This window comes from Pseudophryne corroboree, unplaced genomic scaffold, assembly GCF_028390025.1.
Source record: "Pseudophryne corroboree isolate aPseCor3 unplaced genomic scaffold, aPseCor3.hap2 scaffold_410, whole genome shotgun sequence".
Classification (NCBI taxonomy): Eukaryota; Metazoa; Chordata; class Amphibia; order Anura; family Myobatrachidae; genus Pseudophryne; species Pseudophryne corroboree.
In genome coordinates this window covers 205,536-219,420 of record NW_026970045.1, presented here as the reverse complement: position 1 = coordinate 219,420, position 13,885 = coordinate 205,536, and the positions used below count along the sequence as shown (strand labels likewise).

Here is a 13,885-nt window from a genome sequence, read left to right as displayed (position 1 = left end):
AAGATAGAAGGAGTGTGCTTTAATGTAAGCTCATTTGCATAGAAATGACAGCAAATGTTTGTTTCTTTTCAAACAGAACTTTCTTGACCATGCTACTTGCTTGAAAGATCAGGGAGCACATGGAAAACAGTACAAACCATGCTTATAGCAAGGGGAAGCCAGGTGAGAAATCTGCTTTCTTTCTTTCAAATTGGGTGCTTACTTTGATCTGAATGAGGACTGCTGGCATGGCACTCAGGTGACAGGTGGAATCTTGGTCATGCTCTGGTTTCTCTTCAGAACAAACAAATCTTTCGCCTTTTACTAAAGATTTCTGTGGAGAGGAGCAAAACTGAGTTTTATCTCAATTTTTGCATGCCCCCTCTTATTGGGGTTTCTTTTATCGGTTTAAAGATAGAACGAGTGTGCTTTAATGTAAGCTCATTTACATAGAAATGGCAGTAAATGTCTATTTCTTTTAAAACAGAGCTTTCTTGACCATGCTACTTGCTTGAAAGATCAGGGAGCACATGGAAAAGAGTACAAACCATGCTTATAGCAAGGGGAAGCCAGGTGAGAAATCTGCTTTCTTTCTTTCAAATTGGGTGCTCACTTTGAGCTGAATGAGGACTGCTGGCATGGCACTCAGGCGACAGGTGGAATCTTGGTCATGCTCTGGTTTCTCTTCAGAACTAACAAATCTTTCGCCTTTTACTAAAGATTTCTGTGGAGAAGAGCCAAACTGAGTTTTGTCTCAATTTTTGCATGCCCCATCTTATTGGGTTTTATTGTATCGGTTTAAAGATAGAATGAGTGTGCTTTAATGTAAGCTCATTTGCATAGAAATGACAGTAAATGTCTGTTTCTATTAAAACAGAACTTTCTTAACCATACTAATCGCTTGAAAGATCTGGGAGCACATGGCAAAGAGTACAAACCATGCTTATAGCAAGGGGAAGCTGGGTGAGAAATCTGCTTTCTTTCTTTCAAATTGGGTGCTCACTTTGAGCTGAATGAGGACTGCTGGCATGGCACTCAGGCGACAGGTGGAATCTTGGTCATGCTCTGGTTTCTCCTCAGAACGAACAAATCTTTCGCCTTAAACTAAAGATTTCGGTGGAGAGGAGCAAAACTGAGTTTTATCTCAATTTTTGCATGCCCCATCTTATTGAGGTTTCTTTTATTGGTTTAAAGATAGAAGGAGTGTGCTTTAATGTAAGCTCATTTGCATAGAAATGACAGTAAATGTCTGTTTCTCTTCAAACAGAACTTTCTTGACCATACTAATTGCTTGAAAGATCAGGGAGCACATGGAAAAGAGTACAAACCATGCTTATAGCAAGGGGAAGCCAGGTGAGAAATCTGCTTTCTTTCTTTCAAATTGGGTGCTCACTTTGAGCTGAATGAGGACTGCTGGCATGGCACTCAGGCGACAGGTGGAATCTTGGTCATGCTCTGGTTTCTCTTCAGAACGAACAAATCTTTTGCCTTAAACTAAAGATTTCCGTGGAGAGGAGCAAAACTGAGTTTTATCTCAATTTTTGCATGCCCCATCTTATTGAGGTTTCTTTTATTGGTTTAAAGATAGAATGAGTGTGCTTTAATGTAAGCTCATTTGCATAGAAATGACAGTAAATGTCTGTTTCTATTAAAACAGAACTTTCTTAACCATACTAATCGCTTGAAAGATCTGGGAGCACATGGCAAATAGTACAAACCATGCTTATAGCAAGGGGAAGCTGGGTGAGAAATCTGCTTTCTTTCTTTCAAATTGGGTGCTCACTTTGAGCTGAATGAGGACTGCTGGCATGGCACTCAGGCGACAGGTGGAATCTTTGTCATGCTCTGGTTTCTCTTCAGAACGAACAAATCTTTCGCCTTTTACTAAAGATTTCCGTGGAGAGAAGCAAAACTGAGTTTTATCTCAATTTTTGCATGCCCCATCTTATTGAGGTTTCTTTTATTGGTTTAAAGATAGAACGAGTGTGCTTTAATGTAAGCTCATTTGTATAGAAATGACAGCAAATGTTTGTTTCTTTTCAAACAGAACTTTCTTGGCCATGCTACTTGCTTGAAAGATCAGGGAGCACATGGAAATGAGTACAAACCATGCTTATAGCAAGGGGAAGCCAGGTGAGAAATCTGCTTTCTTTCTTTCAAATTGGGTGCTCACTTTAAGCTGAATGAGGACTGCTGGCATGGCACTCAGGTGACAGGTGGAATCTTGGTCATGCTCTGGTTTCTCTTCAGAACAAACAAATCTTTCGCCTTTTACTAAAGATTTCTGTGGAGAGGAGCAAAACTGAGTTTTATCTCAATTTTTGCATGCCCCATCTTATTGGGGTTTCTTTTATCGGTTTAAAGATAGAACAAGTGTGCTTTAATGTAAGCTCATTTGCATAGAAATGACAGTAAATGTCTGTTTCTTTTCAAACAGAACTTACTTGACCATACTAATTGCTTGAAAGATCAGGGAGCACATGGAAAAGAGTACAAACCATGCTTATAGCAAGGGGAAGCCAGGTGAGAAATCTGCTTTCTTTCTTTCAAATTGGGTGCTCACTTTGAGCTGAATGAGGACTGCTGGCATGGCACTCAGGCGACAGGTGGAATCTTGGTCATGCTCTGGTTTCTCTTCAGAACATACAAATCTTTCGCCTTTTACTAAAGATTTCCGTGAAAAGGAGCAAAACTGAGTTTTATCTCAATTTTTGCATGCCCCATCTTATTGGGGTTTCTTTTATCGGTTTAAAGATAGAACAAGTGTGCTTTAATGTAAGCTCATTTGCATAGAAATGACAGTAAATGTCTGTTTCTTTTCAAACAGAACTTACTTGACCATACTAATTGCTTGAAAGATCAGGGAGCACATGGAAAAGAGTACAAACCATGCTTATAGCAAGGGGAAGCCAGGTGAGAAATCTGCTTTCTATCTTTCAAATTGGGTGCTCACTTTGAGCTGAATGAGGAATGCTGGCATGGCACTCAGGTGACAGGTGGAATCTTGGTCATGCTCTGGTTTCTCTTCAGAACGAACAAATCTTTCGCATTTTATTAAAGATTTCCGTGGAGAGGAGCAAAACTGAGTTTTATCTCAATTTTTGCATGCCCTATCTTAATGAGGTTTCTTTTATTGGTTTAAAGATAGAACGAGTGTGCTTTAATGTAAGCTCATTTGCATAGAAATGACAGCAAATGTTTGTTTCTTTTCAAACAGAACTTTCTTGACCATGCTACTTGCTTGAAAGATCAGGGAGCACATGGAAAAGAGTACAAACCATGCTTATAGCAAGGGGAAGCCTGGTGAGAAATCTGCTTTCTTTCTTTCAAATTGGGTGCTCACTTTAAGCTGAATGAGGACTGCTGGCTTGGCACTCAGGCGACAGATGGAATCTTGGTCATGCTCTGGTTTCTCTTCAGAACAAATAAATTTTTCGCCTTTTACTAAAGATTTCCGTGGAGAGGAGCAAAACTGAGTTTTATCTCAATTTTTGTATACCCCGTCTTAATGAGGTTTCTTTTATTGGTTTAAATATAGAACGAGTGTGCTTTAATGTAAGCTCATTTGCATAAAAAATGACAGTAAATGTTTGTTTCTTTTCAAACAGAACTTTCTTGACCATGCTACTAGCTTGAAAGATCTGGGAGCACATGGCAAAGAGTACAAACCATGCTTATAGCAAGGGGAAGCCAGGTGAGAAATCTGCTTTCTTTCAAATTGGGCGCTCACTTTGAGCTGAATGAGGACTGCTGGCATGGCACTCAGGCGACAGGTGGAATCTTGGTCATGCTCTGGTTTCTCTTCAGAACGAACAAATCTTTCGCCTTTTATTAAAGATTTCCGTGGAGAGGAGCAAAACTGAGTTTTATCTCAATTTTTGCATGCCCCATCTTATTGAGGTTTCTTTTATTGGTTTAAATATAGAACGAGTGTGCTTTAATGTAAGCTCATTTGCATAAAAAATGACAGTAAATGTTTGTTTCTTTTCAAACAGAACTTTCTTGACCATGCTACTAGCTTGAAAGATCTGGGAGCACATGGCAAAGAGTACAAACCATGCTTATAGCAAGGGGAAGCCAGGTGAGAAATCTGCTTTCTTTCAAATTGGGCGCTCACTTTGAGCTGAATGAGGACTGCTGGCTTGGCACTCAGGCGACAGGAGGAATCTTGGTCATGCTCTGGTTTCTCTTCTTAACGAATAAATCTTTCGCCTTTTACTAAAGATTTCCGTGGAGAGGAGCAAAATTGAGTTTTATCGCAATTTTTGCATGCCCCATATTATTGGGGTTTCTTTTATCAGTTTAAAGATAGAACGAGTGTGCTTTCTTGGTAGCTTTAATGTAAGTTTATTTGCATAACAATGACAGTAAATGCCTGTTTCTTTTCAAAAAGAACTTTCTTGACCATACTAATTGCTTGAAAGATCTGGGAGCACATGGCAAAGAGTACAAACCATGCTTATAGCAAGGGGAAGCCTGGTGAGAAATCTGCTTTCTTTCTTTCAAATTGGGTGCTCACTTTGAGCTGAATGAGGACTGCTGGCATGGCACTCAGGCGACAGGTGGAATCTTGGTCATGCTCTGGTTTCTCTTCAGAACGAACAAATCTTTCGCCTTTTACTAAAGATTTCCGTGGAGAGGAGCAAAACTGAGTTTTATCTCAATTTTTGCATGCCCCATCTTATTGGGTTTTATTTTATCGGTTTAAAGATGGAACGAGTGTGCTTTAATGTAAGCTCATTTGCATAGAAATGACAGTAAATGTCTGTTTATTTTCAAACAGAACTTTCTTGAATATACTAATTGCTTGAAAGATCTGGGAGCACATGGAAAAGAGTACAAACCATGCTTATAGCAAGGGGAAGCCAGGTGAGAAATCTGCTTTCTTTCAAATTGGGCGCTCACTTTGAGCTGAATGAGGACTGCTGGCATGGCACTCAGGCGACAGGAGGAATCTTGGTCATGCTCTGGTTTCTCTTCAGAACAAATAAATTTTTCGCCTTTTACTAAAGATTTCCGTGGAGAGGAGCAAAACTGAGTTTTATCTCAATTTTTGCATGCCCTATATTACTGGGGTTTCTTTTATCAGTTTAAAGACAGAACGAGTGTGCTTTCTTGGTAGCTTTAATGTAAGTTTATTTGCATAACAATGACAGTAAATGTCTGTTTCTCTTCAAACAGAACTTTCTTGACCATACTAATTGCTTGAAAGATCAGGGAGCACATGGAAAAGAGTACAAACCATGCTTATAGCAAGGGGAAGCCAGGTGAGAAATCTGCTTTCTTTCTTTCAAATTGGGTGCTCACTTTGAGCTGAATGAGGACTGCTGGCATGGCACTCAGGTGACAGGTGGAATCTTGGTCATGCTCTGGTTTCTCTTCAGAACAAACAAATCTTTCACCTTTTACTAAAGATTTCCGTGGAGAGGAGCAAAACTGAGTTTTATCTCAATTTTTGCATGCCCCATCTTATTGGGGTTTCTTTTATCGGTTTAAAGATAGAACGAGTGTGCTTTAATGTAAGCTCATTTGCATAGAAATGACAGTAAATGTCTGTTTCTTTTAAAACAGAACTTTCTTAACCATACTAATCGCTTGAAAGATCTGGGAGCACATGGCAAAGAGTACAAACCATGCTTATAGCAAGGGGAAGCCTGGTGAGAAATCTGCTTTCTTTCTTTCAAATTGGGTGCTCACTTTGAGCTGAATGAGGACTGCTGGCATGGCACTCAGGCGACAGGTGGAATCTTGGTCATGCTCTGGTTTCTCCTCAGAACGAACAAATCTTTCGCCTTAAACTAAAGATTTCGGTGGAGAGGAGCAAAACTGAGTTTTATCTCAATTTGTGCATGCCCCATCTTATTGAGGTTTCTTTTATTGGTTTAAAGATAGAAGGAGTGTGCTTTAATGTAAGCTCATTTGCATAGAAATGACAGTAAATGTCTGTTTCTCTTCAAACAGAACTTTCTTGACCATACTAATTGCTTGAAAGATCAGGGAGCACATGGAAAAGAGTACAAACCATGCTTATAGCAAGGGGAAGCCAGGTGAGAAATCTGCTTTCTTTCTTTCAAATTGGGTGCTCACTTTGAGCTGAATGAGGACTGCTGGCATGGCACTCAGGCGACAGGTGGAATCTTGGTCATGCTCTGGTTTCTCTTCAGAACGAACAAATCTTTCGCCTTAAACTAAAGATTTCCGTGGAGAGGAGCAAAACTGAGTTTTATCTCAATTTTTGCATGCCCCATCTTATTGAGGTTTCTTTTATTGGTTTAAAGATAGAAGGAGTGTGCTTTAATGTAAGCTCATTTGCATAGAAATGACAGCAAATGTTTGTTTCTTTTCAAACAGAACTTTCTTGACCATGCTACTTGCTTGAAAGATCAGGGAGCACATGGAAAAGAGTACAAACCATGCTTATAGCAAGGGGAAGCCAGGTGAGAAATCTGCTTTCTTTCTTTCAAATTGGGTGCTTACTTTGATCTGAATGAGGACTGCTGGCATGGCACTCAGGTGACAGGTGGAATCTTGGTCATGCTCTGGTTTCTCTTCAGAACAAACAAATCTATCGCCTTTTACTAAAGATTTCTGTGGAGAGGAGCAAAACTGAGTTTTATCTCAATTTTTGCATGCCCCCTCTTATTGGGGTTTCTTTTATCGGTTTAAAGATAGAACGAGTGTGCTTTAATGTAAGCTCATTTACATAGAAATGGCAGTAAATGTCTATTTCTTTTAAAACAGAGCTTTCTTGACCATGCTACTTGCTTGAAAGATCAGGGAGCACATGGAAAAGAGTACAAACCATGCTTATAGCAAGGGGAAGCCAGGTGAGAAATCTGCTTTCTTTCTTTCAAATTGGGTGCTCACTTTGAGCTGAATGAGGACTGCTGGCATGGCACTCAGGCGACAGGTGGAATCTTGGTCATGCTCTGGTTTCTCTTCAGAACTAACAAATCTTTCGCCTTTTACTAAAGATTTCTGTGGAGAAGAGCCAAACTGAGTTTTGTCTCAATTTTTGCATGCCCCATCTTATTGGGTTTTATTGTATCGGTTTAAAGATAGAATGAGTGTGCTTTAATGTAAGCTCATTTGCATAGAAATGACAGTAAATGTCTGTTTCTATTAAAACAGAACTTTCTTAACCATACTAATCGCTTGAAAGATCTGGGAGCACATGGCAAAGAGTACAAATCATGCTTATAGCAAGGGGAAGCTGGGTGAGAAATCTGCTTTCTTTCTTTCAAATTGGGTGCTCACTTTGAGCTGAATGAGGACTGCTGGCATGGCACTCAGGCGACAGGTGGAATCTTGGTCATGCTCTGGTTTCTCCTCAGAACGAACAAATCTTTCGCCTTAAACTAAAGATTTCGGTGGAGAGGAGCAAAACTGAGTTTTATCTCAATTTTTGCATGCCCCATCTTATTGAGGTTTCTTTTATTGGTTTAAAGATAGAAGGAGTGTGCTTTAATGTAAGCTCATTTGCATAGAAATGACAGTAAATGTCTGTTTCTCTTCAAACAGAACTTTCTTGACCATACTAATTGCTTGAAAGATCAGGGAGCACATGGAAAAGAGTACAAACCATGCTTATAGCAAGGGGAAGCCAGGTGAGAAATCTGCTTTCTTTCTTTCAAATTGGGTGCTCACTTTGAGCTGAATGAGGACTGCTGGCATGGCACTCAGGCGACAGGTGGAATCTTGGTCATGCTCTGGTTTCTCTTCATAACGAACAAATCTTTCGCCTTAAACTAAAGATTTCCGTGGAGAGGAGCAAAACTGAGTTTTATCTCAATTTTTGCATGCCCCATCTTATTGAGGTTTCTTTTATTGGTTTAAAGATAGAAGGAGTGTGCTTTAATGTAAGCTCATTTGCATAGAAATGACAGCAAATGTTTGTTTCTTTTCAAACAGAACTTTCTTGACCATGCTACTTGCTTGAAAGATCAGGGAGCACATGGAAAAGAGTACAAACCATGCTTATAGCAAGGGGAAGCCAGGTGAGAAATCTGCTTTCTTTCTTTCAAATTGGGTGCTTACTTTGATCTGAATGAGGACTGCTGGCATGGCACTCAGGTGACAGGTGGAATCTTGGTCATGCTCTGGTTTCTCTTCAGAACAAACAAATCTATCGCCTTTTACTAAAGATTTCTGTGGATAGGAGCAAAACTGAGTTTTATCTCAATTTTTGCATGCCCCCTCTTATTGGGGTTTCTTTTATCGGTTTAAAGATAGAACGAGTGTGCTTTAATGTAAGCTCATTTACATAGAAATGGCAGTAAATGTCTATTTCTTTTAAAACAGAGCTTTCTTGACCATGCTACTTGCTTGAAAGATCAGGGAGCACATGGAAAAGAGTACAAACCATGCTTATAGCAAGGGGAAGCCAGGTGAGAAATCTGCTTTCTTTCTTTCAAATTGGGTGCTCACTTTGAGCTGAATGAGGACTGCTGGCATGGCACTCAGGCGACAGGTGGAATCTTGGTCATGCTCTGGTTTCTCTTCAGAACTAACAAATCTTTCGCCTTTTACTAAAGATTTCTGTGGAGAAGAGCCAAACTGAGTTTTGTCTCAATTTTTGCATGCCCCATCTTATTGGGTTTTATTGTATCGGTTTAAAGATAGAATGAGTGTGCTTTAATGTAAGCTCATTTGCATAGAAATGACAGTAAATGTCTGTTTCTATTAAAACAGAACTTTCTTAACCATACTAATCGCTTGAAAGATCTGGGAGCACATGGCAAATAGTACAAACCATGCTTATAGCAAGGGGAAGCTGGGTGAGAAATCTGCTTTCTTTCTTTCAAATTGGGTGCTCACTTTGAGCTGAATGAGGACTGCTGGCATGGCACTCAGGCGACAGGTGGAATCTTTGTCATGCACTGGTTTCTCTTCAGAACGAACAAATCTTTCGCCTTTTACTAAAGATTTCCGTGGAGAGAAGCAAAACTGAGTTTTATCTCAATTTTTGCATGCCCCATCTTATTGAGGTTTCTTTTATTGGTTTAAAGATAGAACGAGTGTGCTTTAATGTAAGCTCATTTGTATAGAAATGACAGCAAATGTTTGTTTCTTTTCAAACAGAACTTTCTTGACCATGCTACTTGCTTGAAAGATCAGGGAGCACATGGAAATGAGTACAAACCATGCTTATAGCAAGGGGAAGCCAGGTGAGAAATCTGCTTTCTTTCTTTCAAATTGGGTGCTCACTTTAAGCTGAATGAGGACTGCTGGCATGGCACTCAGGTGACAGGTGGAATCTTGGTCATGCTCTGGTTTCTCTTCAGAACAAACAAATCTTTCGCCTTTTACTAAAGATTTCTGTGGAGAGGAGCAAAACTGAGTTTTATCTCAATTTTTGCATGCCCCATCTTATTGGGGTTTCTTTTATCGGTTTAAAGATAGAACAAGTGTGCTTTAATGTAAGCTCATTTGCATAGAAATGACAGTAAATGTCTGTTTCTTTTCAAACAGAACTTACTTGACCATACTAATTGCTTGAAAGATCAGGGAGCACATGGAAAAGAGTACAAACCATGCTTATAGCAAGGGGAAGCCAGGTGAGAAATCTGCTTTCTTTCTTTCAAATTGGGTGCTCACTTTGAGCTGAATGAGGACTGCTGGCATGGCACTCAGGCGACTGGTGGAATCTTGGTCATGCTCTGGTTTCTCTTCAGAACATACAAATCTTTCGCCTTTTACTAAAGATTTCCGTGAAAAGGAGCAAAACTGAGTTTTATCTCAATTTTTGCATGCCCCATCTTATTGGGGGTTCTTTTATCGGTTTAAAGATAGAACAAGTGTGCTTTCATGTAAGCTCATTTGCATAGAAATGACAGTAAATGTCTGTTTCTTTTCAAACAGAACTTTCTTAACCATACTAATCGCTTGAAAGATCTGGGAGCACATGGCAAAGAGTACAAACCATGCTTATAGCAAGGGGAAGCCTGGTGAGAAATCTGCTTTCTTTCTTTCAAATTGGGTGCTCACTTTGAGCTGAATGAGGACTGCTGGCATGGCACTCAGGCGACAGGTGGAATCTTGGTCATGCTCTGGTTTCTCTTCAGAACGAACAAATCTTTCGCCTTTTACTAAAGATTTCCGTGGAGAGGAGCAAAACTGAGTTTTATCTCAATTTTTGCATGGCCCATCTTATTGGGTTTTATTTTATCGGTTTAAAGATGGAACGAGTATGCTTTAATGTAAGCTCATTTGCATAGAAATGACAGTAAATGTCTGTTTATTTTCAAACAGAACTTTCTTGAACATACTAATTGCTTGAAAGATCTGTGAGCACATGGAAAAGAGTACAAACCATGCTTATAGCAAGGGGAAGCCAGGTGAGAAATCTGCTTTCTTTCTTTCAATTGGGTGCTCACTTTAAGCTGAATGAGGACTGCTGGCTTGGCACTCAGGCGACAGGTGGAATCTTGGTCATGCTCTGGTTTCTCTTCAGAACGAGCAAATCTTTCGCCTTTTATTAAAGATTTCCGTGGAGAGGAGCAAAACTGAGTTTTATCTCAATTTTTGCATGCCCCTTCTTATTGGGTTTTATTTTATTGGTTTAAAGATAGAATGAGTGTGCTTTAATGTAAGCTCATTTGTATAGAAATGACAGTAAATATCTGTTTCTTTTCAAACAGAACTTTCTTGACCATACTAATTGCTTGAAAAATCAGGGAGCACATGGAAAAGAGTACAAACCATGCTTATAGCAAGGGGAAGCCAGGTGAGAAATCTGCTTTCTTTCTTTCAAATTGGGTGCTCACTTTGAGCTGAATGAGGACTGCTGGCATGGCACTCAGGTGACAGGTGGAATCTTGGTCATGCTCTGGTTTCTCTTCAGAACAAACAAATCTTTCGCCTTTTACTAAAGATTTCCGTGGAGAGGAGCAAAACTGAGTTTTATCTCAATTTTTGCATGCCCCATCTTATTGGGGTTTCTTTTATCGGTTTAAAGATAGAATGAGTGTGCTTTAATGTAAGCTCATTTGCATAGAAATGACAGTAAATGTCTGTTTCTTTTAAAACAGAACTTTCTTAACCATACTAATCGCTTGAAAGATCTGGGAGCACATGGCAAAGAGTACAAACCATGCTTATAGCAAGGGAAAGCCTGGTGAGAAATCTGCTTTCTTTCTTTCAAATTGGGTGCTCACTTTGAGCTGAATGAGGACTGCTGGCATGGCACTCAGGCGACAGGTGGAATCTTGGTCATGCTCTGGTTTCTCTTCAGAACGAACAAATCTTTCGCCTTAAACTAAAGATTTCCGTGGAGAGGAGCAAAACTGAGTTTTATCTCAATTTTTGCATGCCCCATCTTATTGAGGTTTCTTTTATTGGTTTAAAGATAGAACGAGTGTGCTTTAATGTAAGCTCATTTGCATAGAAATGACAGCAGATGTTTGTTTCTTTTCAAACAGAACTTTCTTGACCATGCTACTTGCTTGAAAGATCAGGGAGCACATGGAAAAGAGTACAAACCATGCTTATAGCAAGGGGAAGCCAGGTGAGAAATCTGCTTTCTTTCTTTCAAATTGGGTGCTCACTTTGAGCTGAATGAGGACTGCTGGCATGGCACTCAGGTGACAGGCGGAATCTTGGTCATGCTCTGGTTTCTCTTCAGAGCAAACAAATCTTTCGCCTTTTTCTAAAGATTTTTGTGGAGAGGAGCAAAACTGAGTTTTATCTCAATTTTTGCATGCCCCATCTTATTGGGGTTTCTTTTATCGGTTTAAAGATAGAATGAGTGTGCTTTAATGTAAGCTCATTTGCATAGAAATGACAGTAAATGTCTGTTTCTTTTAAAACAGAACTTTCTTGACCATGCTACTTGCTTGAAAGATCAGGGAGCACATGGAAAAGAGTACAAACCATGCTTATAGCAAGGGGAAGCCAGGTGAGAAATCTGCTTTCTTTCTTTCAAATTGGGTGCTCACTTTGAGCTGAATGAGGACTGCTGGCATGGCACTCAGGCGACAGGTGGAATCTTGATCATGCTCTGGTTTCTCTTCAGAACGAACAAATCTTTCGCCTTTTATTAAAGATTTCCGTGGAGAGGAGCAAAACTGAGTTTTATCTCAATTTTTGCATGCCCCATCTTATTGGGTTTTATTTTATCGGTTTAAAGATGGAACGAGTATGCTTTAATGTAAGCTCATTTGCATAGAAATGACAGTAAATGTCTGTTTATTTTCAAACAGAACTTTCTTGAACATACTAATTGCTTGAAAGATCTGGGAGCACATGGAAAAGAGTACAAACCATGCTTATAGCAAGGGGAAGCCTGGTGAGAAATCTGCTTTCTTTCTTTCAATTGGGTGCTCACTTTAAGCTGAATGAGGACTGCTGGCTTGGCACTCAGGCGACAGGTGGAATCTTGGTCATGCTCTGGTTTCTCTTCAGAACGAGCAAATCTTTCGCCTTTTATTAAAGATTTCCGTGGAGAGGAGCAAAACTGAGTTTTATCTCAATTTTTGCATGCCCCTTCTTATTGGGTTTTATTTTATTGGTTTAAAGATAGAATGAGTGTGCTTTAATGTAAGCTCATTTGCATAGAAATGACAGTAAATGTCTGTTTCTTTTCAAACAGAACTTTCTTGACCATACTAATTGCTTGAAAAATCAGGGAGCACATGGAAAAGAGTACAAACCATGCTTATAGCAAGGGGAAGCCAGGTGAGAACTCTGCTTTCTTTCTTTCAAATTGGGTGCTCACTTTGAGCTGAATGAGGACTGCTGGCATGGCACTCAGGTGACAGGTGGAATCTTGGTCATGCTCTGGTTTCTCTTCAGAACAAACAAATCTTTCGCCTTTTACTAAAGATTTCCGTGGAGAGGAGCAAAACTGAGTTTTATCTCAATTTTTGCATGCCCCATCTTATTGGGGTTTCTTTTATCGGTTTAAAGATAGAATGAGTGTGCTTTAATGTAAGCTCATTTGCATAGAAATGACAATAAATGTCTGTTTCTTTTAAAACAGAACTTTCTTAACCATACTAATCGCTTGAAAGATCTGGGAGCACATGGCAAAGAGTACAAACCATGCTTATAGCAAGGGGAAGCCTGGTGAGAAATCTGCTTTCTTTCTTTCAAATTGGGTGCTCACTTTGAGCTGAATGAGGACTGCTGGCATGGCACTCAGGCGACAGGTGGAATCTTGGTCATGCTCTGGTTTCTCTTCAGAACAAACAAATCTTTCGCCTTTTACTAAAGATTTCTGTGGAGAGGAGCAAAACTGAGTTTTATCTCAATTTTTGCATGCCCCATCTTATTGGGGTTTCTTTTATCGGTTTAAAGATAGAACAAGTGTGCTTTAATGTAAGCTCATTTGCATAGAAATGACAGTAAATGTCTGTTTCTTTTCAAACAGAACTTACTTGACCATACTAATTGCTTGAAAGATCAGGGAGCACATGGAAAAGAGTACAAACCATGCTTATAGCAAGGGGAAGCCAGGTGAGAAATCTGCTTTCTTTCTTTCAAATTGGGTGCTCACTTTGAGCTGAATGAGGACTGCTGGCATGGCACTCAGGCGACTGGTGGAATCTTGGTCATGCTCTGGTTTCTCTTCAGAACATACAAATCTTTCGCCTTTTACTAAAGATTTCCGTGAAAAGGAGCAAAACTGAGTTTTATCTCAATTTTTGCATGCCCCATCTTATTGGGGGTTCTTTTATCGGTTTAAAGATAGAACAAGTGTGCTTTCATGTAAGCTCATTTGCATAGAAATGACAGTAAATGTCTGTTTCTTTTCAAACAGAACTTTCTTAACCATACTAATCGCTTGAAAGATCTGGGAGCACATGGCAAAGAGTACAAACCATGCTTATAGCAAGGGGAAGCCTGGTGAGAAATCTGCTTTCTTTCTTTCAAATTGGGTGCTCACTTTGAGCTGAATGAGGACTGC

At 39.7% G+C, this 13,885-nt stretch overlaps 35 non-coding genes across 35 annotated transcripts; all 35 read left to right on the top strand.

Moving 5' to 3' along the window:
* Positions 1 to 259: 259 nt before the first annotated feature.
* Positions 260 to 375, top strand: LOC135024982 (U5 spliceosomal RNA). The gene has a single exon (XR_010221790.1). It is a non-coding gene; the product is annotated as a U5 spliceosomal RNA (small nuclear RNA).
* Positions 376 to 649: 274 nt separating this feature from the next.
* LOC135024530 (U5 spliceosomal RNA) lies at positions 650 to 765 on the top strand. Its single transcript, XR_010221348.1, has one exon. It is a non-coding gene; the product is annotated as a U5 spliceosomal RNA (small nuclear RNA).
* Positions 766 to 1,039: 274 nt separating this feature from the next.
* On the top strand, positions 1,040 to 1,155 carry LOC135024579 (U5 spliceosomal RNA). The gene has a single exon (XR_010221397.1). It is a non-coding gene; the product is annotated as a U5 spliceosomal RNA (small nuclear RNA).
* Positions 1,156 to 1,429: 274 nt separating this feature from the next.
* On the top strand, positions 1,430 to 1,545 carry LOC135024457 (U5 spliceosomal RNA). The gene has a single exon (XR_010221279.1). It is a non-coding gene; the product is annotated as a U5 spliceosomal RNA (small nuclear RNA).
* Positions 1,546 to 1,819: 274 nt separating this feature from the next.
* Positions 1,820 to 1,935, top strand: LOC135024663 (U5 spliceosomal RNA). Its single transcript, XR_010221477.1, has one exon. It is a non-coding gene; the product is annotated as a U5 spliceosomal RNA (small nuclear RNA).
* A 274-nt stretch (positions 1,936 to 2,209) lies between these two features.
* LOC135024806 (U5 spliceosomal RNA) lies at positions 2,210 to 2,325 on the top strand. The gene has a single exon (XR_010221618.1). It is a non-coding gene; the product is annotated as a U5 spliceosomal RNA (small nuclear RNA).
* Positions 2,326 to 2,599: 274 nt separating this feature from the next.
* LOC135024813 (U5 spliceosomal RNA) lies at positions 2,600 to 2,715 on the top strand. Its single transcript, XR_010221626.1, has one exon. It is a non-coding gene; the product is annotated as a U5 spliceosomal RNA (small nuclear RNA).
* Positions 2,716 to 2,989: 274 nt separating this feature from the next.
* LOC135024481 (U5 spliceosomal RNA) lies at positions 2,990 to 3,105 on the top strand. Its single transcript, XR_010221302.1, has one exon. It is a non-coding gene; the product is annotated as a U5 spliceosomal RNA (small nuclear RNA).
* Positions 3,106 to 3,379: 274 nt separating this feature from the next.
* On the top strand, positions 3,380 to 3,495 carry LOC135024933 (U5 spliceosomal RNA). The gene has a single exon (XR_010221743.1). It is a non-coding gene; the product is annotated as a U5 spliceosomal RNA (small nuclear RNA).
* Positions 3,496 to 3,766: 271 nt separating this feature from the next.
* Positions 3,767 to 3,882, top strand: LOC135024882 (U5 spliceosomal RNA). The gene has a single exon (XR_010221693.1). It is a non-coding gene; the product is annotated as a U5 spliceosomal RNA (small nuclear RNA).
* A 271-nt stretch (positions 3,883 to 4,153) lies between these two features.
* On the top strand, positions 4,154 to 4,269 carry LOC135024684 (U5 spliceosomal RNA). The gene has a single exon (XR_010221497.1). It is a non-coding gene; the product is annotated as a U5 spliceosomal RNA (small nuclear RNA).
* Positions 4,270 to 4,555: 286 nt separating this feature from the next.
* LOC135024642 (U5 spliceosomal RNA) lies at positions 4,556 to 4,671 on the top strand. The gene has a single exon (XR_010221456.1). It is a non-coding gene; the product is annotated as a U5 spliceosomal RNA (small nuclear RNA).
* Positions 4,672 to 4,941: 270 nt separating this feature from the next.
* On the top strand, positions 4,942 to 5,057 carry LOC135024854 (U5 spliceosomal RNA). The gene has a single exon (XR_010221665.1). It is a non-coding gene; the product is annotated as a U5 spliceosomal RNA (small nuclear RNA).
* A 286-nt stretch (positions 5,058 to 5,343) lies between these two features.
* Positions 5,344 to 5,459, top strand: LOC135024847 (U5 spliceosomal RNA). Its single transcript, XR_010221658.1, has one exon. It is a non-coding gene; the product is annotated as a U5 spliceosomal RNA (small nuclear RNA).
* A 274-nt stretch (positions 5,460 to 5,733) lies between these two features.
* LOC135024592 (U5 spliceosomal RNA) lies at positions 5,734 to 5,849 on the top strand. The gene has a single exon (XR_010221410.1). It is a non-coding gene; the product is annotated as a U5 spliceosomal RNA (small nuclear RNA).
* Positions 5,850 to 6,123: 274 nt separating this feature from the next.
* LOC135024448 (U5 spliceosomal RNA) lies at positions 6,124 to 6,239 on the top strand. Its single transcript, XR_010221270.1, has one exon. It is a non-coding gene; the product is annotated as a U5 spliceosomal RNA (small nuclear RNA).
* A 274-nt stretch (positions 6,240 to 6,513) lies between these two features.
* Positions 6,514 to 6,629, top strand: LOC135024510 (U5 spliceosomal RNA). Its single transcript, XR_010221329.1, has one exon. It is a non-coding gene; the product is annotated as a U5 spliceosomal RNA (small nuclear RNA).
* Positions 6,630 to 6,903: 274 nt separating this feature from the next.
* Positions 6,904 to 7,019, top strand: LOC135024529 (U5 spliceosomal RNA). The gene has a single exon (XR_010221347.1). It is a non-coding gene; the product is annotated as a U5 spliceosomal RNA (small nuclear RNA).
* Positions 7,020 to 7,293: 274 nt separating this feature from the next.
* Positions 7,294 to 7,409, top strand: LOC135024577 (U5 spliceosomal RNA). The gene has a single exon (XR_010221395.1). It is a non-coding gene; the product is annotated as a U5 spliceosomal RNA (small nuclear RNA).
* Positions 7,410 to 7,683: 274 nt separating this feature from the next.
* LOC135024376 (U5 spliceosomal RNA) lies at positions 7,684 to 7,799 on the top strand. The gene has a single exon (XR_010221201.1). It is a non-coding gene; the product is annotated as a U5 spliceosomal RNA (small nuclear RNA).
* Positions 7,800 to 8,073: 274 nt separating this feature from the next.
* On the top strand, positions 8,074 to 8,189 carry LOC135024565 (U5 spliceosomal RNA). Its single transcript, XR_010221384.1, has one exon. It is a non-coding gene; the product is annotated as a U5 spliceosomal RNA (small nuclear RNA).
* A 274-nt stretch (positions 8,190 to 8,463) lies between these two features.
* Positions 8,464 to 8,579, top strand: LOC135024528 (U5 spliceosomal RNA). Its single transcript, XR_010221346.1, has one exon. It is a non-coding gene; the product is annotated as a U5 spliceosomal RNA (small nuclear RNA).
* Positions 8,580 to 8,853: 274 nt separating this feature from the next.
* LOC135024844 (U5 spliceosomal RNA) lies at positions 8,854 to 8,969 on the top strand. The gene has a single exon (XR_010221655.1). It is a non-coding gene; the product is annotated as a U5 spliceosomal RNA (small nuclear RNA).
* A 274-nt stretch (positions 8,970 to 9,243) lies between these two features.
* Positions 9,244 to 9,359, top strand: LOC135024805 (U5 spliceosomal RNA). The gene has a single exon (XR_010221617.1). It is a non-coding gene; the product is annotated as a U5 spliceosomal RNA (small nuclear RNA).
* A 274-nt stretch (positions 9,360 to 9,633) lies between these two features.
* Positions 9,634 to 9,749, top strand: LOC135024950 (U5 spliceosomal RNA). Its single transcript, XR_010221760.1, has one exon. It is a non-coding gene; the product is annotated as a U5 spliceosomal RNA (small nuclear RNA).
* Positions 9,750 to 10,023: 274 nt separating this feature from the next.
* LOC135024485 (U5 spliceosomal RNA) lies at positions 10,024 to 10,139 on the top strand. The gene has a single exon (XR_010221306.1). It is a non-coding gene; the product is annotated as a U5 spliceosomal RNA (small nuclear RNA).
* A 273-nt stretch (positions 10,140 to 10,412) lies between these two features.
* On the top strand, positions 10,413 to 10,528 carry LOC135024428 (U5 spliceosomal RNA). Its single transcript, XR_010221251.1, has one exon. It is a non-coding gene; the product is annotated as a U5 spliceosomal RNA (small nuclear RNA).
* A 274-nt stretch (positions 10,529 to 10,802) lies between these two features.
* Positions 10,803 to 10,918, top strand: LOC135024640 (U5 spliceosomal RNA). The gene has a single exon (XR_010221454.1). It is a non-coding gene; the product is annotated as a U5 spliceosomal RNA (small nuclear RNA).
* A 274-nt stretch (positions 10,919 to 11,192) lies between these two features.
* LOC135024447 (U5 spliceosomal RNA) lies at positions 11,193 to 11,308 on the top strand. The gene has a single exon (XR_010221269.1). It is a non-coding gene; the product is annotated as a U5 spliceosomal RNA (small nuclear RNA).
* Positions 11,309 to 11,582: 274 nt separating this feature from the next.
* On the top strand, positions 11,583 to 11,698 carry LOC135024503 (U5 spliceosomal RNA). Its single transcript, XR_010221322.1, has one exon. It is a non-coding gene; the product is annotated as a U5 spliceosomal RNA (small nuclear RNA).
* A 274-nt stretch (positions 11,699 to 11,972) lies between these two features.
* LOC135024867 (U5 spliceosomal RNA) lies at positions 11,973 to 12,088 on the top strand. The gene has a single exon (XR_010221678.1). It is a non-coding gene; the product is annotated as a U5 spliceosomal RNA (small nuclear RNA).
* A 273-nt stretch (positions 12,089 to 12,361) lies between these two features.
* Positions 12,362 to 12,477, top strand: LOC135024426 (U5 spliceosomal RNA). The gene has a single exon (XR_010221249.1). It is a non-coding gene; the product is annotated as a U5 spliceosomal RNA (small nuclear RNA).
* Positions 12,478 to 12,751: 274 nt separating this feature from the next.
* On the top strand, positions 12,752 to 12,867 carry LOC135024639 (U5 spliceosomal RNA). Its single transcript, XR_010221453.1, has one exon. It is a non-coding gene; the product is annotated as a U5 spliceosomal RNA (small nuclear RNA).
* Positions 12,868 to 13,141: 274 nt separating this feature from the next.
* On the top strand, positions 13,142 to 13,257 carry LOC135024804 (U5 spliceosomal RNA). The gene has a single exon (XR_010221616.1). It is a non-coding gene; the product is annotated as a U5 spliceosomal RNA (small nuclear RNA).
* Positions 13,258 to 13,531: 274 nt separating this feature from the next.
* On the top strand, positions 13,532 to 13,647 carry LOC135024949 (U5 spliceosomal RNA). Its single transcript, XR_010221759.1, has one exon. It is a non-coding gene; the product is annotated as a U5 spliceosomal RNA (small nuclear RNA).
* The last annotated feature ends 238 nt before the right edge of the window (positions 13,648 to 13,885 follow it).